The sequence below is a fragment of the Geotrypetes seraphini genome, chromosome 2 (genome assembly GCF_902459505.1).
Source record: "Geotrypetes seraphini chromosome 2, aGeoSer1.1, whole genome shotgun sequence".
Classification (NCBI taxonomy): Eukaryota; Metazoa; Chordata; class Amphibia; order Gymnophiona; family Dermophiidae; genus Geotrypetes; species Geotrypetes seraphini.
In genome coordinates this window covers 262,646,671-262,673,399 of record NC_047085.1, presented here as the reverse complement: position 1 = coordinate 262,673,399, position 26,729 = coordinate 262,646,671, and the positions used below count along the sequence as shown (strand labels likewise).

General features: G+C 41.6%; 1 pseudogene; it reads right to left on the bottom strand.

The window, feature by feature from the left end:
• Positions 1-3,699: 3,699 nt before the first annotated feature.
• On the bottom strand, positions 3,700-3,795 carry LOC117356098 (annotated as a pseudogene).
• Positions 3,796-26,729: the final 22,934 nt, after the last annotated feature.

Sequence of the window (26,729 nt, the reverse complement as noted above, 5' to 3'; positions counted from 1 at the left end):
ATGACTACTTCTGGTAAATATTTAGCCATCAAAATATAAGTCCTCAGGGGACAGGAAAATGCCTATTGTGCCTGAATGAACTCACATTCAGCTACCACTGGAAAGGTAGAGAAATTCAGAATTCCAATTCCTGGTTTCTCAGGATAACTAAAATATATAACTATACCATAAAACAAAGCCACTGCATGCCTAGAAATGCTTAAACATATCATGAATATTCTGGAATCCAAACCTGACTGTTACACTTGTTGTGCAGAGTTTTACACAATTAAATTAATCATTTCCATTCTGAGGCTCGGTTTGTTTGTAGAGCCCTAGAGAACCTGGATCTATTATACATACAGTATGTGCCTCATTTTGAGCCCGCAAACTTCCACAGTGCAGAGAAGAGAGAAAAAAAAAGAATGAAATTATTGATTTATCTTTAATTTAACTCAGAATTTCTATTATCTGTGGCTAGCACCATGTTCCTGCCAGGAGCCAGAGCCAGAGAGTGAGGGAGAGAGACAAACACAGCATCAGGAGTACAAAGAAATAGATAAAAAGCCAAACCCAGAAACAGATGTGACACAGGAGTAGGAAGAGAGGAGGGAGAGGAAATGAGGGGGAAAAGATAATATAAACCGAACAAATGGGACGGAGATGAAAGACAGAAAACAAGTATCGGGATATGCTAGTCAGTCTCAGTTCTTCTTAAACCAACCCACCCTTTTGTTTTTTTTACCTTGCTTGTTCTCTTTTCTTTTAGCATATGTAGTTCTTCCCCGCCTACCCCAGTGTCTCAGTACATCATATAAACCCTAAAATAATGTGTATGTATTTTAACATTGTATAATTTTTATTTTTGTAATTCGCCTAGAAACCTAGGAATAGGCGATTATATCAAATTTTAATAAAACTAATAATAAAAACCAAACTAGGATACACTAGTTCAGAAGGAGGGCTGCAGCTGGGCTAGACTGCTTTTTTCTTTTTTAATCTTTATTAAATTTCTAAACTACCATTGTGCAAACAAACAATTTCAATATACATATTACTCAAAATGCACATTAAACTTATAAACATTAATGCACAACTATTCTCCCCCCCCCCAATAATCATAAAAAGTACATAGCTATAGGAAACTATCCATAAATTCCCCAAATGAAATTCCAATGCAAATCCCTCCCTCCCCCCTCCCACCCACCCTGCTAGACTGTTTTTATGGACATGGAGCTCCCTTAATCACATGCCGGCTTAAGAGCATTGCTTTGCATAGCATGCTAACGCCAGAGGTTACCTGGCTCTGGTGATATACACACTGTTTTCACTGGAACCGAATTTTACAAGATGAAGCTAAATTTAGAGCCCATCAAATACAAAATAGCATTCATTATTTCAGCACCGTTATGAGAACATGTGAGAACTCTCATGGAGTGTGATGACCAATTCGATGATTATACTGGTTGATTGCCTCAGGCTGAGTAACATACTAAATGTCAAAAGAAAAAAGACCTGCACAGTCCATTCAGTCTGCCTGACAAAGCAGCCAGAGCCACATTATTATTATGGTTACATCATAGCCAAATTCATTATTAATACACAACTAAACCAATAAACCAACAATATTACTAATTAACAACATTTTACTCCTATTTTCAACCTTAAGAAGCTCTCCCCTCCCCTACTAAAATATGATACGCACAACACTCATAGCATATGATATGAGTACCAATCACTTTACTGCTATCTGAACACCATAAATGCTTCTCCTGTTTTCCAAAGTCTTTCCACACTGAGCTGGAGATTGCTCAGGAACATTTGTGGTGTTCTGCCGGTCTTGCTAGAGATATGGATAAATTATGTAGAGCCTCAGGTGTAAAAAAATCCTGGAGGCTCCTTTAAAAAGTAGAGTACATGGGACTAAAATGTGAGCAATAGGACTTTAGGAGAGTATGTAAGCAGAATGCTCCTTAAAACTAAACTAAACTAAACCTTAAGTTTATATACCGCATCATCTCCACGGATGTTGTGGAGCTCGTCACGGTTTACAAGAACTTAAAATATAGGAAGAGAAGGAAAAAAAAGGTTTACATGAACTTATATATAGAAGAGAAGAGTAAGGGGGGATAGAATTACATTTTAGTGAAAAGCCAGGTTTTCAGTTGCTTGCGGAATAATTGGAGGGAGCCCAGGTTCCGCATCAGGGTAGTAAGGTCGTTCCAAAGACCTGTGATTCTGAAGAGAAGGGATTTTCCTAGTTTGCCTGCATAGCGAATACCGTGTAGAAAGGGGAAGGATAATTTATACCTTTGGGCGGGTCTGGTAGAGTCAGGACTTGAGGAGTTATAAGATAGTGGGATTAAGGGAGGAAGGATGCCGTGAATGATCTTAAAAGCCAGGCAGGAGCATTTGAAATGGATTCTGGAAATCACTGGGAGCCAGTGAAGTTTGGCTAGGAGTGGGGAAACATGGTCAGACTTGCGTTTTGCAAAGATCAACTTGGCTGCAGTATTCTGGATTAGCTGGAGTCTTTGAAGCCTTTTTTTTATAGGCTTAAGTAGATGGCATTGCAGTAGTCTAATTTGGAGAGGATGATGGATTGGACAAGGACGACGAAATGTTGTTGGCGAAAATAGGATCTTACTTTCCTCAGCATGTGGAGGCTGAAAAAGCATGATTTAGCCAAGGAGTTGAGGTGGTCATTGAGGGAGAGAGAAGAATCGATAATGATGCCAAGGACCTTGCTTGAGAACTCAAGCTGCAGTGCAGCGCCTGAGGGTAGTGCGAAGAGGGTGGGCAGATGTTCTAATTTTGGGCCGAGCCAGAGTAATTTTGTTTTTGATTCATTCAATTTCATCTGTACCGAGAAGGACCAGGAATGGAGTCTCATTATGCAAGCTGTAATGTTCTCGTGGAGGTTGGTGAGGTTCTGGTCTGTCTCAAGGAGGACAAGGATGTCATCAGCGTATGTGTAGATTGTTTCAAGGGGGGATAATTGGAGGAGTTTCAGGAAGGATGTTAAAGAGAATAGGGGACATTTCCAAAGTCTCAGCATAATATTTGCTGTTCAGTTAAATGTGGCCCATTCTATCTAATCCCTCCAGCCATACATCTTCTCAGTCATGGCCCTGCTGTCTTAACTTAAAACCTCTTCTTTGTTTTTTGTTCTTGTTAGTTAGCTTTACAAAAGATCGCAGAAAGAGGAAGACAGGCAAAAATATCTTGAAAAGTTAAGAGAAGCAGGTAGAGTAGTCAGGAAAGCAAAGATACAGCTGGAAAAAAATTAGCCAACACAGTAAAATGGTGAGACAATACATTTTTTAGATATGTTAGTGATAAGAGGAAGTGCAAAAGTGGAGTTGTGAAACTCAAAAGTGAAGGGGAAAAATAAGAAGCTGATTAGTTTAACAAATATTTATGTTCTTTGTTCACAGCTGATGGGCAGGGAGCAGGACTGCCGAAGACAAACACAAATAGAAATGGAGATATGGTAAATCTTGAATGGTTTTCAAAGGACTGTATTCCTGAGGAGCTAGCTAAACTAAAGGTAGACAAAATGATGGGGCCAGTTGATGTATATCTGAGGGTACTGAAAGAACTTAGGGAAATTCTGGTAGCTCCGCTGGCTGACCTTTTCAATGCTTCTCTAGTCAGGAGTGGTACTGGAGGACTGGAGAAAGGCAGATGTGATCCCTCTCCACAAAAACGGAAGTAAGGAAGAGGTAGGGAACTACGGACTGGTAAGTCTGACTTCTGTGGTAAGTAAATTAGTGGATACTACACTTGATCTTAGCCAAAAGGCCAAGAAGTGATAAATTAGTGGAAATGCTTTTAAAACAGAGGATAGTGAAGTTTCTGGAATCCAGTTAATTGTCAGACATATCTGATCAATTTCTTTGACTGGGTGACCAGAGAGTTGGATAGAAGGAGAGAGCTAGGTGGCACAGATGTCTAAAAATAAACTGAGTTCCCTTGGTATAGGTTCCAAAGTGACGGACTAGGCTAGGAACTGGCTAAGTGGAAGGCAACAGTGCTCACTTTGAAGAAAGGGATGTTACCAGTGGTGTACCACAAGGTTCAGTACTTGGGCCTGTTCTTTTTAACATTTTTCTAGGTGATATTGCTGAAAGGCTGTCTGGTAAGCTAGAAATGTAAAAAAGGAGATACAGCTTTTTTCAGGTTTATTAGTAAAAGGAGAAAGGCTAAAAAAGAAAGAGTTGTAAGACTGAAAGAAGCTATGTATCACTCGGAACCTGAGCTCTCTCCAACTTTTCCGCAAACATCTGAAGACCTGGCTATTCTCTAAATGTGATACTTACTCCATCTCTGGCATTCTAAGCCCTCTAAAAACTCTTCATACTTGGACCTCTAACCCTTTATTGCAGTTCCTTTCTATCCCATCTCCTGTAAACCGTGCCGAGCTCTACGAATGTGGAGATGATGCGGTATACAAACCTAAAGTTTAGTTTAGTTTAGTTTAGTATCACTATGTGGAGAGGAAAAAGCAAACATACTAAACAAATACTTCAATTCGTGTTCATAGAAGAAAATTCTGGAGAAGGCCCGCTATTGGCTGGCAAAGTTACACATGAGAATGGAGTAGATACCGCACCATTCATGGAAGAAAGTGTTTATGAACAATTTGAAAAATTGAAGGTGGACAAAGTTTTGGGACCGATGCGCTGGGGAGGGCTTCGATGGGAACTCCAGTAATTTGGGACATGAGGACAGATCTGGGCAGATTTTTATGGTCTGTATCCTGCAAATGATGAGATGGTTTGGATAGGCTGGCATGAGCTTCGATGATAACTCTAGTAGTTGAAACCTAAGGACAGTATCGAATGGACTTCTATGTCTATGGCCCAGAAATATCAAAGAAAAAAGATAGTTTAATTTAATCATGAATTTATAATGCATGCAACTATTGGGCCTTTATTTGCTGTCATTTATTATGTTACTATGTAAGGTTTGCCTCTTTGTGGATGATATAAAAATCTGCAATAGAGTAGACACACCTAATGCTGTGGAAAACATAAGGAAGGACCTAGTGAAACTTGAGGAATGGCCTGAAATTTGGCAGCTAAGATTTAATGCTAAGAAGTGCAGGGTAATACATTTGGCCTGCAAAAATCCAAGGGAACAGTACAATTTAGGGAGTAAACAACTTTTGTGCATGAAAGTATTTCTTCACCGAAAGGGTGGTTGATCATTGGAAAGAACTTCCACTGCAGGTGATTGAGGCCAGCAGCGTGCCAGATTTTAAAAGTACATGGGACACGCATGTGGGATCTCTAGGGGGGTAAAGTCGAGGGGGTGGGTCATTAGAGTGGGCGGACTTGATGGGCTATGGCCCTTTTCTGCCGTCATTTTCTATGTTTCTATGTTTCTATGAAAGAGGAGCAGAACTAGAGTGCAATAGTAGATGGTATGGATAGACCGACTAGAAAGGTCATATGGACTTTATCTGCCTTCATTTTTCTCTTTCTGTGTTATCCTCAAATACATTGTAAGTGCCAAGAAGAAGGAACTGTTGATTAGGTGTCTCTGTAGAGGTGGAAATAGCTAGACCAGGAGTTGCAAGGTAACTCTGTAGTTCAAATAAACAAAAATGTTTCTTTTCTTTTATTTCATTTTTTTATTTCTGCTATTTGATGTTGTAGTGTGTTCTTGTGTTTTCTATTTTATTGTAAGTACTTTGATACGTATTTGTTATTTTATTATTTCTTTATCTCATTGTAGTCCCCACTGACATTTTATGTTTGGTGGTAAATCAAATTAGCTAACTCACTCAGGGGAGGATTCTTAAACTTACCATGCCTGTAACGATGGTTTAGCAAGGCAGTATTTTACCGGCCAATTATCATAACGGCTCACTGTGGTCTCTTCCAAGCTTCCTGGCAGACTCTGCCATGCAAATGTATTACAATGAGGTCATAAATATTAAAGTGGTAGCAAAATGGGCTCATCAATATTTAAAGGAGCACTCGTGGGGATTCTCTATGACAGGGGTGCCCACACGTTTTTTGGCTTGCGAGCTACTTTTAAAATGACCAAGTCAAAATGATCTACCAACAATAAAATTTTAAAAACCACAAAGCACACTGTACGCAGAGAAAATGTTAATTATCATTTGTATTCGTTTTTTTTTTTCCAGAGGTTAAGGCAGATGACTTTAAAATATACAATGTCACCTCAGTAACAACTACAGTATACAAAAATAGACAAATATACCCCCTCCCCTTTTACTAAACCGTGATAGTGTTTTTTAGCGCAGGAAGCTGCACTGAATGCCCCTCGCAGCTCCCGACGCTCATAGGCTTCCTGCACTAAAAAGAACGATCGCGGTTTAGTAAAAGGGGGCCATAGTGCAAAATATAGACAGCAGATATAAATTCTCAAAAAATTTGGTTATATCACAAATCACAAAATTATAAATGGTTGCAGTTGAAGCAGGTAATTCAGGAGGGATTCCCTGAATGGAAAAATCTTAGTAATCAGTATAGTTTGCCAATCTTATGTTTTCAGGTGGACTTCCTGGGACAGCAGGCCGCTCAGTGGTATAAATTAATATCTGGATTTTTGAATAAGAAACCAAAGACTGGTCTGCGTGACATTTGGATCATTGAGATAAATGGGATGGGATGTACAGCATCGGCATCTATGAGACAAACTTGGGGTTTTTTTTATTACTTAGAGCATTTTGGACCCCAGTTCGTTTACAGAAATTAGATAGTTCTAAGTCTAATAGATGCTGGCATTGTCATCTTGAAGCTGGGACTTTGGATCATTTACTGTACTATTATCCATTGATACTTAGATTTTGGAATTCCATTTGGGGGTCAAATGAATAATTTACTGGAAAATCCGGTGGCATTATCGTATGATACTATGTTATTTGGTACATCAATGAGAGCTAAATATCTTCTAATAATAATAAACTTTTGCTCATTATGACAGGGGTTGCCATACAGCAAATTATGAAAAACTGTAAAAATTGGAATCGGCTGAATTATAATTTTTGGTGGAATTCATTATGCCACATCTTTAAAATGGAGCGGGTGATAGCCATTCAGCAGGGGCATTTTAAGAAATTTAGAGATGTTTGTGAGCCATTAACAAAATATAGTACAAAATGAATATTATTTTTTTCCCTTTGTACATACACGTCCAGGGTGGGGAGGGGGGTGAGGATACTTCATGTTTTCTTATGCTTAAGAACACTTGTTGGGTATAAGGGGGGGGGAGGGATATTTGATGTGAATTAGACTTTGATGGAATGTTAAGTGATGTTAAAGTGTAAAGTGATTGTATCTTATGTTGCACTTATTGAAAGTTTTAAAAATGAATAAAGAATTTAAAAAAAAAATTTCTCAAAATGGACACATTTTGATCACTAAATTGAAAATAAAATCATTTTTCCTACCTTTTTGTTTGGTGATTTCATGAGTCTCTGGTTGCACTTTCTTCTTCTGTATATCCAATATTTCTTTCTTTCTGCCCCCTCCTCTTTTCTTTCTGTTTCTCTTTCTTTCTCTCTCCCACTGCCCCCTCTTTATTTCTGTCTTTCTTTCTCTCTCCCTCCTGCCTTCCTGTCTTTCTTTCTCTCTCCTCCTGCCCCCCCAAGCCATCACATAATTTCTCCACTTCCCCAATTCTTTCTCTCTCCCTGCCCCCCCACCCCCAAGCCACCATGCCGATTTCTTCCTGCTTCCCCAAGCCAGGCCTGGTGTGTACAAGCACCGGACCACAAGCCTTTACCTCCGACGTCAATTTTGATGTTGGAGAGGAAGTTCCAGGCCAGCCAGGCAGCGATTGGCTGGCCCAGAACTTCCTCTCCGATGTCAGAATTGATATTGGAGGTGAAGGCTTGTGGGTCCAGTGCTTGTATACGCCAGGCCTAGCTCGGGGAGGCAGGAAGAACAAGATCGACTCGCATTGCCTTTGTGATCTACTGGTCGATCGTGATCGACCATTTGGGCACCCCTGCTCTATGATCACCAGATGATTCCCCAAGCATGGCGCCAGCTTTTGATTACCAAAAATTTCCAACTGGTCCAGGGGTGCAAAGCACGTCTTAAGTGTGTGTTTCTGGCTGTGGCTCATAAAATAAAAAATTTTAAAAACACCACATAAATTATAGTAGTTTTTTTAGGGGGAAAATCTCAAAAGTGTGCATTAAAGGTGTGTCTTATGCATACTTGTTGTTAGCCGACACTTGCATTTCCTCTCCCTTCCCCTTCGTCCAATAGCACTGGCATGCCTATAATTGACACAATGACATAGCATATATTGTGCTCTAATAAGGCATGCACACGATATGCTGCTCTTAGGCTTGCACGAATGTCCTAGTTTACTTGATACACGAGTATAACACACACATAAGTTTTAACTCTGCCCACAGGTAAACACATTCATTTTAATATATGTGGCATAGCTTTTCCCAACACATGCACACATGTATGCCTCTTACCATGATCTATTCTGTGCATGTGCCAATCGCTATCATCAATGACCCCTCATGTAAATTTGGCAACCCTCCATGAACCTCATTTGCATACATGGTTTTTCAAGAATGACTTGTCTTTTTGAAATCATTGCATATACAGCCTGTTGGATTTTACTGCCAATTTTAGAGAATCTTCCTCTCATTAGGAAGTCCTAATCCATAGCCTCTCACATTACATCCTATCTCCAACAATTACACTGGCTGACAGTTGCTTTCAGAGTTCAGTACAAAGCAGTGATGATTTGCCACCAATTCCTATATGGCACTAAACCTGAACTATTTAAGAGTAAGATGGCTAACTATCTACCAAATAGATCATTGCGCTCTGAGAACTCAGCCATACTAAAGGCAAATGTCAATCCAAAATATGTTGAAACCTTCGCAATGACCTTTTGTTGTGCAGGGGTTAAACTGTTGAGCTCACCTGTTGGTCAAATATGGAAATGTGGTGAAAAAGGCGCATTTAGGAAACTACTTAAAACACAATTGTTTGTAAATGCCTTTTTTTAGATATTGATTCCTCATGACTGCTGACTTCTGAGAATCTGTTCATAATTGTTTGTATAGGCCTTTGTTAGCATTGATTTTTGTATTGCTGATTCTCCAAGGACTTGTTTATTTATGTTCATGTGTTTTTATTATGTTTTACAAACCTATGTATGTAATATCATCTCAGTGAATAGCCAACATGTAGGGCCACCAGTATTTTTTTCTTTTCAGTAGACAGGCCTAGTGCTCCCCAGATCTCTTATGTTTGCAACACTAGACTTTCTCCATTCATCGGTGGTCTTTGTGACCAGAAAACGTTGCTGTGATAGCAGCTAGCTGAGCGCCAACTTGAGAGCTAAAAGAACTTCAGCGATAACCTTTCAATAAAGAGGCTCAAGGTAGCGACAGCAGACAAACAGAGGCCTTAGAGAAATTGCTGTAATTCCTGCAGGAAGGCTGAGGTGCATGATTTATAGAAATTTAAGTGAACCATAAACAATATGAAAGGAAAGTTTCAACAATCAACTGCTCCGTTAGGTTGTAATTGTTATATCGACTTCTGATACCTTAAGCAATCATCTTTGGCCTGCCCTCAACAACAATAATTGCAAACTTAATGACAGTATATTGGCTAATCATACTTAGGTTTATATTTTTATCTATATAGACACAGAGAGGGCAAAAATGAAAATACTTTCATAGGCAAAATTGCATTTTACCCACAGAAATGAGATCTTTGGTTATTGCCCAACCTCACTGTAGAAGTGGAGAGGTCACAGATTGGAGCAACATGTATAAAGACATCTATACGCAGTGTTTCTACTGTAAAGAAATTATCCACAGAGAAAGCAAATCTCTGTAGGTAATTTTTTTCTTATGCAATAAGGAAAGGAAAGCAATAGCCTCTAGTTGAAAGGAAAAAACACAATTTGAAGTGTCTGTATACAAATGCTAAAATAGGAGAGTTAGAGTATATAGCACTGAATGATGAGATATACCGTGTTTTCACCCATGTACCGTGCACCCGTGTAAAACGCGCACATGGGTATAGTGCGCGGGGAACAGAAATTTATGTAAAAATTTTTTTACTATAGCACGCACATGCGTATACCGTGCATGCCGCCCCGACTCTCCGTTCACCGCCCCCGACTCTCCTCTCGCCGCTCCGACTCTCCGTTTGCCGCCCCGACTCTCCTCTCGCCGCCCCCCGACTCTCCGTTCGCCGCCCCAACTCTCCTCTCGCCGCCCCGACCTCTCCTTTCTGAAGGACCGCTCACACCCCCACCCGAAGGACCGCTCGCACCCCCACCCGAAGGACCGCTCGCACCCCCACCCCGAAGGACCACTCGCACCCCCCACCCAAAGGACCGCTCGCACCCCCACAGCCTCCCCCCCTCCCTACTCCTACATGGAGAAGCTGCCTACCATTGTTTATGGATGCCAGTGAGCCCAGTTGCTTCCTCTGCCGGCGGTCCTGCCCCTTCTCTGAGCCCTGCGTGCGCTGCTTCCTCTTCCAGCGGTCCCGCCCTTTCTCTGACATCATGTACAACTCGCTCATGCGTATAACGCGCATGGTTATGCACGGTTTGTAAAATTGTGTATAACGCACGCGTTATATGCGTGAAAATACGGTAATAGGCATCTTGTAGACCTGGTGGAAGAAGGACAATCAATTATATCGCAAGGACAGAGTGGATCAAATTGAAGGGGGGTTGTGCTATATGTTAATGAGGGAATTGAATCAAATCAAATAAACATTCTGCATGACATAGATAGCAGTGTGGATCCTTTTGGATAGGACATTCCATATGTGAAGGGAAGGAATATAAAGGTAGGGTTATATTATTGTCTCTCGGGACAAAATGAGTAGACAGATGAAGAAATGTTTTCAGAGATTAGGAAAGCTGAAGAAATGGGCAACAGTATACCAAATTACCAAATTAATAGGGAAGAGTATGTAAAATCAGCAAGTAACAAAGCTCATACTCTAGAAACAAATATATCTATAGAACCCCCTACAATTCCACTCAGTACTGCCAAATAATCACTCACAGATAGAGAAAATGCACCACCGCAATCATACACCACACACTAAATTCAAAGCATTTAAGGAATGGAAAAGGTCAAAACGGATGAAAACTGGAACAAGCACAAACAACATCAACGCAGGTGCCATAAGGTGGTAAAAGGGGCCAAAAGAGACTACGAGGAAAAAATAGTCAAGGAGGCGAAGAACTTCAAGCCGTTCTTTCGATATATTAAGGGGAAACGACCTGCAAAGGAAGTGGTGGGACCGTTGAATGACCATGGAATAAAGGGAGCACTAAAGGAGGACAAAGCAATCGCTGACAAACTGAACACATTTTTTACATCTGTATTTACCGAAGAGATGTACACAGCATACCGGAACCCATCAGGCTATATGCTGGAAACGAAGATGGAAAGCTGACAGGATTGACGGTCAGTCTAGAGGAGGTATTTAGGCAGACTGATAGGCTTAAGAGCGATAAATCCCCAGGACCAGATGGCATCCATCCGAGGGTCATCAAGGAACTGAAAGGGACCATAGCTGAACTGCTTCAACTAATAGCCAATCTGTCGATCAAATTGGGAAAGATTCCGGAAGACTGGAAGGTGGAGAATGTTACAACCGATCTTCAAGAAAAGTTTGAGGGGAGATCCCGGGAACTACAGACCAGTGAGTCTGACCTCGGTACCGGGAAAGATGGTTAGAGTCACTGATAAAGGGCAGCATCATTGATCACCTTGACGGAATCACCTTGACGGGCTAATGAGGACCAGTCAGCACGGTTTTAGCAAAGGCAGATCGTGTTTGACGAACTTGCTGCACTTCTTTGAGGGAGTAAACAGACAGATAGACAAGGGCGATCCATTCAACATTGTATATCTGGATTTTCAGAAGGCGTTCGACAAGGTTCCGCATGAACGACATACTTCGGAAAATTGCAAGCCATGGAATTGAGGGTGAAATACTCACATGGATTAAAAACTGGCTGGAGCATAGGAAACAGAGAGTGGGGGTAAATGGACAATACTCGGACTGGAAGAGCGTCACCAGTGTGGTGCCGCAGGCTCGGTGCTTGGACCTGTGCTCTTTAACATCTTTATAAATGATCTGGACATAGGTACGACGAGCGAGGTGATTAAATTTGCAGGTGATATGAAGTTATTCAGAGTAGTAAAGACGCAGGGGGATTGCGAAGATCTGAATCGTGACATAATCAAGCTCGAGGAATGGGCATTGACATTGCAGATGAGGTTCAACGTGGATAAATGTAAAGTGATGCATGTCGGTAACAAAAATCTCATGCATGAATACAGGATGTCCGGAGTGGTACTTGGAAAGACCTCCCAGGAAAGGGACTTGGGAGTTCTGATCGACAAGTCGATGAAGCCGTCCACATAATGTGCGGCAGCAGCAAAAAAGGCAAACAGAATGTTAGGAGGGGATCATGAACAGATCAGAGAAGGTTATCATGCTGCTGTACCGGGCCATGGTACACCCTCACCTGGAGTACTGCGTCCAGCATTGGTCGCCGTACATGAAGAAGGACACGGTACTACTCGAAAGAGTCCAGAGAAGAGCGACTAAGACGGTTAAGGGGCTGAAGGAGCTGCCGTACAGCGAAAGATTAGAGAAACTGGGCCTCCTCTCTTGAACAGAGGAGATTGAGAGGGGACATGATCGAAACATTCAAGGTACTGAAGGGGATAGACTTAGTAGCTAAGGACAGGTTGTTCACTTTCTCCAAGGTAGGGAGAACAAGAGGGCACTCTCTAAAGTTGAAAGGGAATAGATTCCGTACAAACGTAGGAAGTTCTTCTTCACCCAGAGAGTGGTAGAGAGCTGGAACGCTCTTCCAGAAGCTGTTATAGGGGAAAACACCCTCCAAGGATTCAAAACAAAGATAGACAAGTTTCTACTGAACAAGAACGTGCGCTGGTAGGGCTAGTCTCAGGGTGCTGATCTTAGACCAAAGGGTCGCCACGTGAGCAGACTGCTGGGCATGATGGACCACTGATCTGACTCAGCAGTGCCAATTCTTATGTTCTTATGTTCAGAAACAGAGGTAACCTTTGCCAGTACTTTATATCAAAAGTAACAAATATGCTGCTGTAACTACGGTATATGCATTTCTACTTGCCTGCCCTAGGTGTGTATGTGTGTATTTTCATTTTCACAAGGCACCTGCCTGTGTTATGTTTTTTGTCTATGTACATGCCTTAGGCTATGCCTCTGCTTTATGGCTGTCACATCTGTGTCATTCTGCAACTGCATTAGTATATTTGTGTCAGTCTGTCTGTATTCCCAGTAATGGAATCCCTACTGGAGCATAACATTCCAGATTGTTCCAGTGCAACCTTTCACTGCAAACACATTTCAGTTCCCTTATTGTTACTTAGGCAGCAAGGCCACTCCATGCATGCATGGTGGGTCTGATTTATTCCTGCCGAGATTACTTATCAATATATTTTATTTAATGCTCCAGTTTTCATGAGCAAATAACCTCCCACATAACCCTTCATCTGTCAGTCTCTGCCAGAAGGATGGCAGCCTCAAAAATAGGTCAGGGATGTGTGACAGAAAGAAGGAAGATGCAAATGGAGGGAAGCCTGTCATAGAATAAAGGATCTTAGCCCTGTGTATTCATTTTCTAAGAGACCATGATAAAAAAAAACAGCCAGGCTGATATTTAAAAGCATTTATCCAGGTTGCTGCGCCTTCTACTTAGATAAATGCTATTAACTTGAAACAATCTGCGATTCTCAGTTAATGCTTATCACCCCAATACGGAGCCTGGACAAAAGGGCAGATAATCTGGATAGTGACGCTATTCAATGCTGCTGTCTTGATAACTATCTGGATAACTTATTTGAAAAAACTATCCTAAGTTATGTGGAAATAGCTAAGAAGAAAAAAAAATTTTAAAAAATTTAAATTGAATCAGGTTGGTCAGACTAGATGGACCATTTGTGTCTTTATCTGCTGTCATCTACTATGTTATGTTACTATGATAATTCAGGGGGTCACTGGATATTCAGCATGGATATCTCGATATTAATTGGTGTTGAATATCCATGTATATATTTACATTCCATGGCTGGTATTTAAGAAAAATACTAACATCCTGTTTAACTATTGACCCATCTTGTTCTCATAAAATCGTTGCTTCATGTGAAGGATTATAAGATTTTGACAACATGGCCTTTTCGTATGCCAGATGACCAACATCTTGCAGTCTGACAAACCCCACAGATAATATAAACATGTAGGGTGTGACACAATAATGAAAGCAGAAAATAAGTGGCTACTGTTAGAAGATAAGAATAGCCTTACTGGGTCAGATCAATGGTCCATCAAGCCCAGTAGCCCGTTCTCACAGTGGCCAATCCAGATCCTTAGCACATGGCCAAAACCCAAGGAGTAGCAATATTCCATACTACTGATCCAGGGCAAGCAGTGGTTTCCCCCATGTCTTTCTCAATAACAGACTATGGACTTTTCCTCCAGGAACTTGTCCAAACCTTTCTTAAAACCAGCTACACTATCTGCTCTGACCACAACCTCTGGCAATGCGTTCCAGAGCTTAACTATTCTCTGAGTGAAAAAAAATTTCCTCCAATTGGTTTTAAAAAGTATTTCCCTGTAACTTCATCGAGTGTCCACTAGTCTTTGTAATTTGACTTTTGAGTATGTCCACATGGGGTGGGAGGATATTTTTAATTTGAATAGGTTAAGGTTATTGGGATAGTCTATGTTTTTTGTGTTTTATTGAATAATCATTGGTGGTGGGTGGGAGAAAATGTTTGGTTATGCATATTTAATCCGCTAGGGATGCAGACACTTCCGCTCACCACATATTAGCTTTCCCACGTATTCACCATTATAGGACCCCCAGGGACCCCTGAAAAAGACTTTTTGTTGAAACGCGGACCGTGTTGGGTCCTGCATGCCCAGCGGATTAGGTTCTTCAAGGCTTTTATGTGGATTACTTTACTTTTATGTGGATGATTTTATTGTACCTTTGGAACTTTGACATTTTCAAATAAAGTCCATTAAGGAACATCGTCATTCCACAGAGTTTCTTTTGGTTTCTTCTGGATTTTCTTTTCTGTGGATATTTTGGGGTCATTTTTTGGGGTTTTCGCTGGTTATGCATATTTGTAAGTTGAATGTGCTTTTATTAACTTATTATATGATATATATTTGTGTATTGCACTTTTGAAGTTTAGAAAATCAATAAAGAATTAAAAAATAAAAATAAAGCATTGGGAAATCATGGTCATTTACAGGAACAATAAGATAAATGTAATAAGATATCATTTCTATAGCGCTGAAAGGCGTATGCAACGCTGTACATTTAACATTCCATAGACGGTCCCTGCTCAGAAGAGATTACAATCTGATTTGGACAGACAGACAGGACATCTCAGGGTTGGAAGTTTCTGTTAGAAGGAATGATGCAATAGGTAAAGGTATCTGACAGTGAGTGGGAGTTAGAAGTTGAATGCAGCTTCAAAAAAAGTGGGCTTTTAGCGTGGATTTGAATACTGCTAGAGACTGAGCATGACGTGTTGACTCTGGAAGCCTGTCCCAGGCAAATGGCGCAGCAAGAAAGAAAGGGTGGAGTCTGGAGTTGGCAGTGAAGGAGAAGGGTACAGATAACAGGGACTTAAATGGAATTGAATAATGGAAATGGGAGACTGCAATCTGTCTTAATTTGTACTGATTCGTGTTGATTTGGGTTTATTTATTTCATATAACAATTTTAGTGGATATGTTTTAGAAATGTTAATTTCTTTGATGCTCTCAAGCTCTGCCAGTGACTGATCTGTGAAATGTGCTATGCCGGGACTTGTATTAAGACCTGCACTAAAATATGACGGTTTGCTATCAGGCCGCTTCAGAGACTTTTCTATCTCTTAAATTTGTTTTATTTTTATTTTTAATTTTTTATCTTCTTTCATTATTTCTATTTTCTATCTCTTTGATTTTTGATCTTGGAAATGTGTTACAATTTTTTTTTTTATTTTAATCAGGTTCTTTAGCTAGATTGTGAGCCTTCGGGGAACATAGGGTAGTTTTTCTCAAGTACCTAATTTCATGTCATTTGAAACATTGTAAACCGCTTAGGTCAGTAAAATGCAGGAGCGGTATATCAAATCTTAAATAAACATAAACAGAGTTCACGGGGAGGGGGGAACATAAGGGGAGATAAGTGAGGAGAGATATTGAGGGGTATTGATACTGAGATATTAAGAGAGATATATTAGTCATGGCTGTGCAGCAGATGTGTGTGTTCGATCTGCAGCAGATTAGCAAGCAAACAAAGGAATCGTGTAGCTTAAGTAGTAGAGGTAGCTGGCAAACAAATCAAATTGCATGGCATTATAAAACCGCTGTGGTCAAAATTCAGAAACATTTGCTGGGGGTTTGGGGTAGGGGGGGATTTGCTTTCCCTTCACTTGAGTTTCCATCATTTTGTGCCATATGAAGGGCTACTTTTCTGTCACTTTCTGCCATTCTGAAAATGGCACCCAAATTTGTGCACCTAAAACTGGACACAATTCTGAGGCCCACGCACAAATTAGTTAATAAGCTCTTACCAGTCGGTTATTGGTTATTAATCATCAATTATTGACATTAATTGGCTCTAATTTGGATTTGCCTGCAAATCTGGCTGCACGGGATTCTATAAAGCTCCACACCCAAATCCAGTCGCACGCAACCTAAAAGAGAGCTTGGCTATGAGAGGGCATGGGCAGGTCAGGGGCAGTGTTACAGAATGTGGGGGTTGTTCACCAGGGTTTACACCAGGTGTAAATCCTCACACTCAACTGCTACCACTATTTAACACTTCTATTGTGCTGAAGGGTGTACACAGCACTGTACATTTTGACATTAAATAGATGGTCCCTGCTCAGAAGAGCTTACAATCTAACTTGGACCTACAGGCATGACATATAGGGTTGGGGGATATAGAACCCAAGGTGAGAGGAGTTGAAAGCAGTCTCGAAGAGGTGGGCTTTTAATTTGGACTTGAACACTGCCAGAGACGGGGCCCACCGTAGGGATTAGGGCACTTTGCTACAGGCATATGGCACAGCAAGAGAGAAGGCACGGAGTCTGGAGTTGGCAATGGAGGAGACCAAGCACAGATAGAAGGGACTTACTAGTTGAATGGTGCTCACGGGGGGGGGGGGGACCTAGAGGGATCTATGTTTTTAAAGAGTGTTCACCCAAAGCACCCTTTCTTTAGCACGGCATGCAAATTTTTCACCTACCTTTTGGCGCAAATTTACTGAATATGGTCCATACTATCGAATGCAATGGCCAAATACCACCTCACAGCCTTCTTTCATTCTTATTTTTTCTCAGGATTTGTTCAAATCTATTTTTCTGGTCATCCCTTTTCACTCAGCCTCTCCCTCTCATTCTTTTGTTGTTTTTAATGTCTGCCTCACATATTCTCTCTTTTTCTTCTCCATCTCTTCATCGCTTTTGCTTACCTCCTATGCACTATATCAATGTACTGGACTGTGATTGAAGAGATTTTTTACTTGCCAGCACCCTCAAGCCACTTTACTGCACTAAATTCTCCTTAAAATGAAATAACCATCCAATCAGTTTTCTAGGAAGACAAAACTTGGAAACACTCAACATTACATGCACACAAGGTCAATTTCAGAAATACACTTCTCCTCCGATATCCGCGGTTTTAGCATCTGTGATTCGGTTATTCGCAATTTTTTTTAGAAACAATTTCCTTTTTTGGACTATTTTTTTTAGCCATCGAGCCTCCCGGAAACCTTACCTGGTGGTCTAGCGGTGAAGTGGGGAACTCATGGCAGCCATTTTGGTGATGGGCTCTGCATGGGGCGGGAGCATAGGAAGATTGCTTCTGCCCCGCTTCACGCTAGACCACCAGGTATGGATCCCGGGAGGCGGGGTGGTCAGAGCTGGCCAAAAAGTTAAGTCCAGCTCTGCACCTAACCCCCGCTGATACGGAGGGAGGAAGTCTAACCATTTATTACATTACAATGCTCTGTTGCCATTGGTTGCAATAGTCTTTATTCAGCTGCCCTGTAATGCAACAGGCAACCATGAGAAATGCTTTTGTCGTGTAATTAAACTTGGATTAGAGAATGACATGGGACAGATTTGTCCCCGTCCCCACAAGTTTTGTCACTGTCCCTGCCCCATTTCTATAAGCTCTGCCTTAACCGCATAAGCATTGAACACATGATTTTAAAGCAGGGAACTCTGGTCCTCGAGAGCTGTATTCCAGTCGGTTTGTCAGATTTTCCCAATGAATATGCATTGAAAGCAGTGCATGCACATAGATCTCATGAATATTCATTGGGGAAATCCTGAAAACACGACTGGAATACAGCTCTCGAGGACTGGAGTTCTCTACCCCTGTTTTAAAGTGTTTGAGGCTTATGCTGATGAGGACAGAGCTGGCAGGAATGAAGCAGGGACAGGGAAAAGAACTCGCTGGGATGGAAAATGAGTTCCCATGGAGACGAGGAAAAACTTGACCCTCGTATCATTCTCTAATTTGTATCATTGACTGGAAGTTCCTTAGTAGGGTGGGAGGAGGCAACACCAAAGTGATGGCCTGGCCCCAGATTTGGTTTGAAACACAAATCATTGCACAAAGACAAGCAGGCACAGTTTGGCTTTAAGGTTTGTTTTGATTTGGGCTACAAACGGTAAGAGATCTCTCCTGGGAAGAATAACAGAGGCTTTTCAAAGACACTATCAACATATTTGGAAATAGGGCACATCTGTGAACTTTGATATGATCCACTCTGATTCAGTTTGATGAAACTCTTGCAATAGATTAAGCTGTGATCATTTCAGTCCTATGTTCAAAGTATCTCAGAAATTCAAAAGCACTCAAGGATTGATTGGAAAATGATCTTACTAAGCTTCTGAATATCTGCAAACAGAAAAAAAAATTGTTCAAGAGCTTCGGTATTCATATGTCAGGTGATAATTTTGGAATGCCCTTTGAAGTAAGTTGTCACCATCCTTCCGCCTTTTCTCCTCCCGAATACAACAAAAGTTCTCAGATTAAAAGACTGAGAGGGCAAACCTATGGCTCTCATTCATGGTCCATTCTCTAGACACTGAGGAAATGCATCTCCACTTGTGAAGTCCTATTAATCTAAACAAATTGATGAAGGTTAGTTGAGTTGGACTAATTTTTTTTTAAAACTTGTTGTTCCAGACTTCATTAGGCAGAAACCAGGCACGTGTTATTGTTCAGTGATCTTATCCCATGTGAAAATTCAGCCCTCTGGATATTTCAAGCAGCAAAGGATAGGTTGTTTGTAATCGATCTAAGGGAAGTCACAGCTAAAGGAAATAAACAGTTTAAGGTCTCTTGGATTCCCTACGAAGAAAATGGTGACAGCAATGCAAGTTACTCCACTGAAAAATTGGGGACAGACAACTCATATAATAGAAAGAACAGTAACTGATAGCAAGCAGGGCCATTCATTGAGGTTTATAGTCATGTGCTATAATGCTCAGAACTTATGATATCCATTGTAAAGCTGGGATATATTTCAGAATATTATAGGCCATATCTCAGATTGATCAGTTTGTTTCAGGCTGCCTAATAATTCATTGTTGAGTGGCTCAGCCAGGTTCATTACAGATCTGTTACATCAGTAGCTTGGTGCATGCATAAAGAAGCACTTTCCTTCCTTCTGTGGGCAAAAATGTAGTACCCATTTACAATGAAAGCTATTTTCTCTCTTTGCACGTATGTTGCACTATATTTTAGCCATAGGCATCAGATGGGGGAGGAGCCAAGGGTCATTGCCTTCAGTAGTGTACCTAGACAGGCACTCTCGTGGGAGCAGCAAATTGCTACTGGCCAGCATACCTGCTGGTCAGCTTTCTCTGCTACGTACCTTCTCTGACATCTACTCCTTACTCCACGCGCCCTGGTGCTGCATGTCTACCTCAAATTTCTTTTAAAAACACAGCACCACCCTGACATCATCCCCGGTGTCTTCTCTCCACTGAGGCCCGCCCCAGCAGAAACAGGCAGTTGTTTCATAGTATATTTAAATTTTGATTACACGCCTATCAAAATTCCTAGGTGAAAGTACAATATTATAAAAATAAGGGGGTACAAGAGAGGGCAGGCTGCAGTGGAGAGAAGACAACCGGGGCCGACAGGGCAGCATTGTGTTTTTATAAGAAAGGGAGAGATAATGGACTCAAATGAGGGAAGGAGGGAGAGATGTGAGACTAAGGAATGGGGTAAGGGAGGAATGGAAAAGATGTCAGATTTGTGAGGGTCAGGGAGAGATGGACTTGGGATGGCAGAGGGAGCAGAAGGAGGACATGGAGAGGTGGCAGAGGGGTATAAGAGAGACAGTGAGAGATGGATTTGGAGGAGGACAGAGGGAGCAAGAGAGGGAGAGATGGACATGTAGGAAGGCAGAGGGGTCAGTGAGAGAAGGTACAAGAGGTGAAAGGGAGAGAGGGAGAGATGGCAAGAGGGGAGAAAGGGAAAGATGGATGTGGAGGGAGCAAAATAGGAAGAGGGAGAGATGAATTTGCTGGACAGGGCAAAATGGGGAAAGGGAAAGAGATTCAGGGAAGGAGAGATGGACAACTCAGGGAGAACAGAGGTGGGAGAGGAGAGATGGACAAGCAAAGGTGGGAGGAGGATATAGACTGGGGCCATAAGGGGGAAGGCAGAAAGATGTTGGACTTGTGGGAGGGAGAGAGAAAAGAGAGGTTACAAGGGTGGAGTAAGTGACAAGGAGGGAGATGCTAGAAATGGTGGATCCATGTGGGAGAGTTGTCAAGGAGATAAGTGAGGCAAAATAATGAGTATATGATGATAGAAATGTGGCAATGAGAAGCAGATAAAAAGGGAAGATGATGCGAAATGTGAAAGCTAGGGGATGAGAGAAGGAGATAGAAAGTTGATTAGATAAAAATTGAAAAATTAATAAAGTAATATTCCATCTAAGCTGCGTGGCCGCATGCCTTTTGGTAGCAAGCAGTGCAGCCAGCACACCTGGACCTCTGCCATACTTTTATGCTGCTGCCTGTGGTTTTGTGAAGAAAGAAGTGCAGCTGGAAAGAAGAAGGAGGCCAGAACACAGGCACACACCCTTGGAGAGGGGCATGAACTTGGGCCACAGAAAGGAGGGAGGGAGAGAGGCGCATTGGATCACAGAAGGGAGGGAGGGAGGCAGGTGTGTTGGGACATGGGAGGGGAAGGGTGCATTGAGACACAGAAGGAAAGGAGTGTGAACGGGACAAAGGAAGGAAGAAGGGAGGGGGCATGAACGTGGGACACAGAAGGAGGGAGGGGACATGAACTTGAGACATAGGATGGAAGGAAGGAGAGAAATAGATGCCTAGGTAGGGGAGGGAATAAAAGGGAGAAATTGTTGAGCATGGGTGTGAGTGAGAGGGAAAGATATGGTGTACATAGAAAAAGGAAGAAAATTGTTGGGCATAGGGATGGTGAGAATTGTTGGACATGGTGGTTGGAGAAGAGTGAGGTAGAGAGAGATTGAGAGGGAGAAAATGTTGGATGTGGTGGTGGAGAGGAAACAATGGGACAGATGGAAAGGGATTCAAGAGGGAGGAATGTTGGACATGATAGTGGAGGGAATGGAGGAAGAGATGTCACATGGTACTGGAGAGGGGTGATAGAAGCAGAAATGTTGGACATGGGGTTGGTGGGGCAGGGGCGAAAGATGCTGCACAGAAAAGAGAAGGAAAAATGTTGGGATGTGGCAGTAGAGGCACCCTGTATCCCTCTCTCTCTCCCCCACTCCCTTTACAGCAAGAGAGGGAATGAGCGATGAGAGAGAGATACAGATGGTGGACAGTGAGAGAGAGGGGAGGTGCACATGGGGGGGTGGAGGAGAGAGGAAGAAATTCTGTGGAGGGGTGTGGATGGGGAAAAAGAGGTGTGCTTTGTGTAGTTTAATTTTGTGTTTACCATTATAAGATTACCGGTATATTGTGTGTATATGAAAAATGAATGGAAGAAAATGGCACTTACAATTAGTACTATTATTATGGGGTGGGGTATGGGGCTGAGCTTGGGCAGGGTGTGAGGCGGAGCTTGTTGGCTTTGGGGTGGAGCTTGGCAGGTTTAGGCGGGTCTAAGGTGGAACTTTTGGACCCCCTAGACAAAAAAGTGTTTTGCTGCCTATATTGTAGCGTTACTCACCTGTAGGTTGATATTTCAACATTGAGTGCCTTAAGTTGAACTGCCTCTCAGTTAGATGGAAGGGGAAAGAAAAGGAAAGAAGAAGCTTTCTCATTTGTTTTTCAATAATAAAATATATTTCTGTTAACTGCCTTTTGCAGTTTAGAACAAAGGAAAGGAGAAATGCAAGGAACAGTTCCTGCCCATCGGCTACTCGATTTCTAAGAGAGTTTGAACCGAATGATCCTAGATTTAATGAAAGGAAATGTATCAGAACAGGGCTTTTTTTTTTGGGGGGGGGGGGTGGGTGTACTCAGGGGCACAGAGGTACCGGCACCTTTTCCATTGCTTCTTAAAAATGGGCCCATGATCCCCAAGTATAAAAGAGCTCAGGTTTCTGCAAACTCAGTGCTGCCTTTTCATGGATTCTGTGGCTGGTTGCAGGGGGCCTGCAACTGTGGGGTGGTTCCCTCAGTGATCACCCCACTCCTGAAGAATGGCCTGGTCTTTGAGTACTGGCACCTTCTTGTGCTACAAAAAACAACAAAAATTCACTGGCCAGAATACAGGTGTACTTCATTCCCAGGACACATTCTAAAGCAACTCTATTTTAGAAACGGTTGCTGTCCTGGATTTGTTTTGCTTGTGCTCAGAAATAGAGAATGACACAGTGACAAAATTCATCATCGTTCCGTCCCCGCGGGAAACCATCTTCATGTCATTCTTTAAGGAAAGAGGGAAGAATCAGAGTATGAATGGCCACAATTCACTACCCGCAAGCTTTTGCTTTAAAGAATGCTGGTGTAGAAGGACAGAGGATGAAATAGACACTAGAAAATGACATGGGTTTATTTCCCGCGGTTATCCGCGGGACGGGAACGGTGATGAATTTTGTCACCGTGTCATTCTCTACTCAGAAACACCTTTTTTTTGGGGGGGGGAGGGGTGAATGTTCTTCCATCTACTGTATGTCATAGTTTACTAATGCTGCCACTTCATACACACAGTGTGCATGTGTTTTAGAAAGTAAACCACTAGTAGGCTTTGGAAAGTCCTAAAACTGTATGCATGAAAGGCAGGACATTAGCCAAACGCCTTAATAAACAGCAGGACATTTCCGTATTTTATTTTTTTTTTACCAGAAGTTGTGGGAGCCTTTCCGTCCTTCCTTTGCAGTTGTAACTGAAAATTTAAACACTGAAGGAATTAACACAACTATTCATGGTTCAGTGGACATGATGATGGATTTTAAAAAAATTTTCATCTATCATTTTATAACCACACCAAAATTACTGTATGACCCAGAACACCGTGTAATTATGCATTCCTAGCTATGCTCAATGACAGCCAGCCTTGTGCCCAGCATGACAGTTAGGTATGGTCCAGTTACACTGAAAAGCACAACCTGTCACATCTTTAAAGGCTGCATCACTGAAGAGAGGGAAACACAGGAGCAGAAAAAGCTGAATTGACATAAAATTCTACAGTAGGCTCAGAAGGAAAATGGAGGCAGGATATTCAAAACTGAGAGCTATAAATAAAATGCTTAATTGTAATAATATCTCCCTATTTTATCCATACGTGCAAAATATGATTTGTACATGGGCTAGGACAATCTAAAGACCCACTCCCCCACCTTAAATCAGTTGGTCACCGTGCTTCATAAAATAATTAAAAGAAGATTTTTTTTTTTTTTTTTAAGTCTTTGCTGGATGACAATAAGGTTTCTGTTTCCCAAGGCAACTGGCTTCCTGGGGCCTAAAGGCTTATTTTGGTGATGTTGCGACGGAGGCTGTGGAAAGCTGGGAGAAAGATGCAAGCATTTCTTCATTTCTCCAAGTCTCAGAATCCCTTTTTGCAATGTCAACCAATGTTTCTAGCAAATTCCCTTCCAGCTTATCAAATGCAGTGCCACCCCAACATGGTTTTCTAAATATACTGTATATTTATTTACTTATGTCTCTGTTTCTCTGTCTTTTTGACAGCACACAGGCCTCCTGTAAGTCAGGTCCCCAATGCTTTAAGAACACAGGACAAAGACTCGAGGGAGTGAGGAGGCAATTCCTAATCCTTTTTCTAGAACTCCTACATGGAATATATCTTGGGGATGTCATCTTACAGATTTATTCTTCAATTCCCACTCCTGGAGGGCCACAAATGGACCAGGTCTTCAGGATAATTCTAATGAATATGCATGAGAGAGATTTGCATACAGTGGAAGCATTGGGCATACAAATCTTGCTCATACATAATTCATGAGGGATGTTCTGAAACCCTGGCCCATTGATGGCCCCCCGCCAAGGCTGGGAGTGAATACCAAGGTCTTATAGTATCTATGCAAGAGTTACACAAGATTAAACATGGTCATTCTTATCTTTAGTATCCACCCTATTACAATGCGCTGTCACGCAAATCTCAAATACACTCTTACAAGATAATTTTAGAGATTAACCGGGGTCTCAAGTGCTCACAGCCAGAGTTTGAGATATTTTCAAAGTCAATGGCCAATACCGTGAGCTATCATTGATCCCGTATATATTCTCTATATCTGTATTACAGTGCATTTTACATAAACAACTTTAAATACCTTTCTTACCTTTTTTTCTTTTCTCCTATTTAGCTATTTCTGAGTTGTTAAAATTTTTCTCATAACTTAATTATAAATATGTGAATTTTAATGCTTTGCTATTCCATATAGTGTAGGATCACTTAGCTTTTTTCTTTCAGCTTTTTTCTCTCTTCTTTTTTATCTTTCTTTCCCTTTTTTTTTTTTTTTTTCTCTACAGAAAAGGCAAACTCTATTAATATTCTCTCTAAAAATAGGGTTAAATACTAACCCACTCCTCATTACTCTTTGCGCTAAAACCAGGTGAAATGGCGCTAGCTATTGGGAACAAATTTTACTCTGCTGAAACCTTATAAGTTTATAGGTTTATAAGTTATTTATTCTTAAACTAATGATGTGTTATATATTATGTTACATATTATTATACTGTGAGACAAACGGTTCCATAAAAGCAATACTCTACACTTCCGTACAGCATTGAATACCCACTGTGTAATACAGATATAGAGAATATATACGGGATCAATGATAGCTCACGGTATTGGCCATTGACTTTGAAAATTATCTCCAAAACTCTGGCTGTGAGACACTTGAGACCCCGGTTAATCTCTAAAAATTATCTTGTAAGAGTGCATTTGAGATTTGCGTGACAGCGCATTGTAATAGGTGGATAGTGTGATTCACATTCTTATCTTAGGACATACAATACATATGTCAGAAAAATGGCACAAGGCTGTGCATTTCCAAGTTTGATGCTATGATTATAACACCTGCAAAGAATCAGAGGTCTCACAACCCAGTCCTTAGGACACACAATATCCATTCAGATTTTCGAGATATCCACAATGAAAAGAAAACATTCTTTACATTCAGCTCATAATTAAGCTGTGGAATCTGCTGGCAAAAAACATGATCAAAGCAACCTAAATAGCAGGATTCAAAAGAGGTTTTCACAAGTTCCCTGAAGGTGAAGTCCAATAAATATTATGAGCCACATAGAAACTGGAAAGCCATGGAGGGGCAGTTTTGATAGTACAGCTACTGTAAGTCCGACTTTGGACATGTAATCACAACATGTCGGGGCGGGGAAACATTCATTTTTGAAAACACTAGGGGGCTCATAATAAAAAAAAAGGTCCAAAAAGTGGTCTAAATCGGTACTTTGGACGATCAAAAAGACAGATCGTCCAAGTACTGATAATCAAAGCTGGTTTTAGACATATCTAAAACCAGCTTAGGCCTTTCCCCTGCCTCTGAATGCCTAGTAGCGAAAAGAGGCGTTTTTTGGATGAGGGGAAAAGGGCGGGAGCTAGGCAGAAGGTGGGCCAACCTAGACTTAGTCATTCAGTAAATATAACCAAAAGGTTTAATGAGGTTGCCCAGTCGGAATTATATGTTTTGACTTAAACCATTAGTCAAAACAGGTATAAGTTCCGACAACACCGGCAGGAGGGATCCCAGGCCTTCCTGCTGAAGATGCCGCCCCCCCCCCCCGGTGAACCCTCCACCCCTGAACAAGCCCCCCTCCCAACCACCTTGACTCCACTCATTAACCTTTAATGTTGGCTAGCTGGCCGGGTCCCCAGTCCGTCTGTCCGGCAGGCCCGCCAATCCTCGGGAATGCACTGGGGAGGGGGCCTAGGGCCTAATCACCCCAGTTGCCTAAGGCCCGGCCCATAGGAGGGGGCCTTAGGTAACTGGACAACATGATAAATATTGTCCCCTGAAGAAGGCGACGCTATCGTCGAAACTGGGTCCTAGTTGGGGATTTCGTTTGTTTTTTATATTTTAATGGACTCTTTTCCAATAAAAGACTTGTGTTCCCTCCACGGCTGTGACATCTCCAGTGCCTCTTCTTGCTATTATTCTCATAATATTTGAGGGTTTTGTTTCTTTTTTTTTGTTCTCTGAACGTAGAGGTAGGGCCACTTCTAAAAAAACCCTCATTTTGGACTTTTTT